At 34.5% G+C, this 3,060-nt stretch overlaps 1 long non-coding RNA gene across 1 annotated transcript; it reads right to left on the reverse strand.

The window, feature by feature from the left end:
• Positions 1-520: 520 nt before the first annotated feature.
• LOC123648249 lies at positions 521-2,339 on the reverse strand. The gene is made up of 3 exons (XR_006738539.1): positions 2,268-2,339; positions 1,929-1,979; positions 521-1,735 (listed from the first exon to the last, which is right to left on the reverse strand). It is a non-coding gene; the product is annotated as an uncharacterized LOC123648249 (long non-coding RNA).
• Between the last annotated feature and the right edge of the window lie 721 nt (positions 2,340-3,060).

The raw sequence follows: 3,060 nt of genomic DNA on the forward strand, positions 1-3,060 counted from the left end.
AATTGATTCAATGCAATCTCAGTCAATACCTGAGCAGGCTTTTGTAGAAATTGACAAATCAATTATAAAATTTCCATGAGATTGCAAATGAGCTAGAAAACACTTTAAGACTTCTATTGACTGATTTCAAGGTTTATTATAGAGCTGGAGTGATTCAGATAGTCTGTTATTTACATCAATGTACACATATAGACCAATAGAATAGAACAATAAATCAAAAATATAACATATCTTCAGCTGATTTTCAACAAAGTTTGTTATTTAACCAACTGCTACTAGAACTGCATATTAAAATGGAAAAAAAAAAAAAAAAACCTCAACCTCTATATAAACCTCAACCCCACTGTAAACAAAAATAATTGGATATTGACTAGAGACCTAAATTTAGAGCTGAAACCATAAGTTTCTTAAAAGAAAAAAAAAAAGAAAGAAAGAAAGAAAAGAAAATCATTGCAACTTTAGGATAGGCAATGATTTCTTAGGGCACAAAGCATACAAATTAAAAAGAAATACAAATTATAAAATAAATTGATAAATTGGACTCTCAAAATTAAAAACTTTTGCTCTTTGAAAGACACCAATAAGAAAATGACATGGCAAGCCACAAGGTGGGAGAAAATATTTGTAATACATATACATCTGCTAAAGGACTAGTATTCCAAATATATAAGGAACTCTTACAACTCAGTAATTAGGAGATAACAACCTAAAACAATACTGGCAAAAGATTTAAACAGACATTTTACAAAAAATAAAAAAGCTATCCAAATGGCCAAAAAACACATAAAAAAACTGCTCATTGTCCTTAGTCTTCAGGAAACTGCAAATTAAAATCACAATGATATACCTCTACAAACCTCTAGAATGACTAAAATTATTTTAAAAAGCTGACAAACCCAAGTGGTGCTGGGAATGTGGAGCCACTTGAATGCTCATCCGTCACTGGTGGGAATTTAAAATGACAGAAACACTCTGGAAAACACCTTGGCAGTTTCTTAAAAGGTTACGCACACACTTAATCATACAACCCAGCCATTTCCTCCTAGATATTAATATTTGCCCAAGAGAAATGAATACTACACGAAGACCTATACACAAATGTCCATAGCAGCCATACTCATAATAGCCCTAAGTGAATACAATCCAACCATCCACCAACAGGCAAATGGATAAACAAATTGTGGTATATTCATAAAATGCAATAAAACTCAGAAGGGGAAAAAAAGAAAAAAAACAAGTTACAGATACAAGCAACAACACTGATGAATCTCAAAAAGTTTATGCTAAGTTAAAAATCCAGGCCAAAAACAATACATACTGTTTATGGAATGATCTGGAAAAGCAAAATTAATCTATCACGATAGAAAGCAAAGCAGTGGCCTGTGGTTGGGGTGGAGGCAGGACTGACTAAAAAGGGGCCTTAGCCATGTTTTCTGGGGAGGAGGAGGGTGCTCTAGATCTTGTAGTGGTTGTTCACTCAAGTATACACATTCCTCACAGTCCTACTTATAATGGGTGCATTTTATTGCATGTAAATTATAACTTAATGTAGTTTTTTTAAAAGGTGGCTTCATGAGAAAAAGAACTGATCCATGGCTGACAATGGTGTTTTTAACTATAGATCTTAGAAAAGAGAGGTTCTTAAGGTACATCATCGAAAAACCTGATTTTTTTCTTTTCTTCAAATCCAACTCTCCACTGTGTGTTGCAAGTTAAAATGGCTGGTGAAGGCATCCTGGTTGGCAGGATAAGAAAGGTAAATAAGTCACTGAAGTCAAACCACTAAGATTCTTATTAGGCTTGTGAGCTAGCAAAGAAGCCCTGGCCCTCAGGAACATAAAAAGTAGTGTCTGGAGATGCAATCATCACAGAAAATAAAACCCAAAAGGCTGGGGAGGAGGTCAAAGGGGGATGGTGTGAATACCAACCTGCCTCCTTTGCTGGGAACTCTTGTTATCTTGTGCTGCATTTATCCAGTGCTGTATTTAGAAGAGATTAAATCAAAACTGTGAAATTAAAACATGATGAGTGACAGTTCAGAGAGACAACAGCTGTGGCATTAGATTTTCATCATGTCAGGCCTGAGATCTGTATTTCAGGTCACTTTTTTCCATTGGCACAGATCCTGAAGGACAAGAATTATCTTTCTATTGGCTATTTTCTTAAACCACCTGTTGCCTGCATGGGGTAAAAGATTAATAAGGTTTAAATGGGAAGTGAGCCATTTCAAAGGTCTGGGTTGAGTGGGGTCTTCACAGAACACTTACCTTCAGAAATTCAAGCAAAAGAGTATCTGGTGTCATCAGCAATAATGGTCCTATGTGTTGTACTCCCCTTCTAGGTAGAGAAAACTTTTTGAATCATGACACACATTTCAAATGCATACCCACAATTAGAGAGTTGAATAAATATATATTGTTTTCCATGTTATATGAAAAATACATTTTTTGAAATAGTTATACCTAATATATTGTCAAATAAATCTAAAGTAACTCAAGAATTCAAGTCATAAAGGGAACTTACCTTATTTTTTTTCCTTCTTAGTAAATGCATAATTTCATAGTCATGAAACTAACCTTGCCTATATAGTCGTTGGTAAATGGTTAAATATCAATATTTGGATAAACTAACTGTGGCATATTCACACAATCCAATATCACCAACAATAAAAAGAAACAAACTACTGACACATGCAGGAAAATGGATGAAACTCAAATATATTACTCGAAATGAAAGAAGCCAAATTCAAAAGGTTACATACTGTCTGATAATATTTACATGGCATTCTACAAGAGGCAAAACTGTATAGAAAGAAAATAGATGAGTCATTTCCAAAAATGAAAAAAAAAATGAAAAAAAAAAGAGATGAGTGATTTCTACATGCTGCGGGGGACAGAAGGGTTTAACTTCAAAAGAGTCTGGGGTTGAGCACAGGAGGTACTTTGAGGAGTGAAGGAATTGCTCTGTACTTTGATTGTGGTACACGGTTACATGACTGCATGCATTGGGCAAAACTTCTAGAACTGTGCACTCACTAAAAAGGGTAAAAATGACTGCATA

This window comes from Lemur catta, chromosome 12 (assembly GCF_020740605.2).
Source record: "Lemur catta isolate mLemCat1 chromosome 12, mLemCat1.pri, whole genome shotgun sequence".
Classification (NCBI taxonomy): Eukaryota; Metazoa; Chordata; class Mammalia; order Primates; family Lemuridae; genus Lemur; species Lemur catta.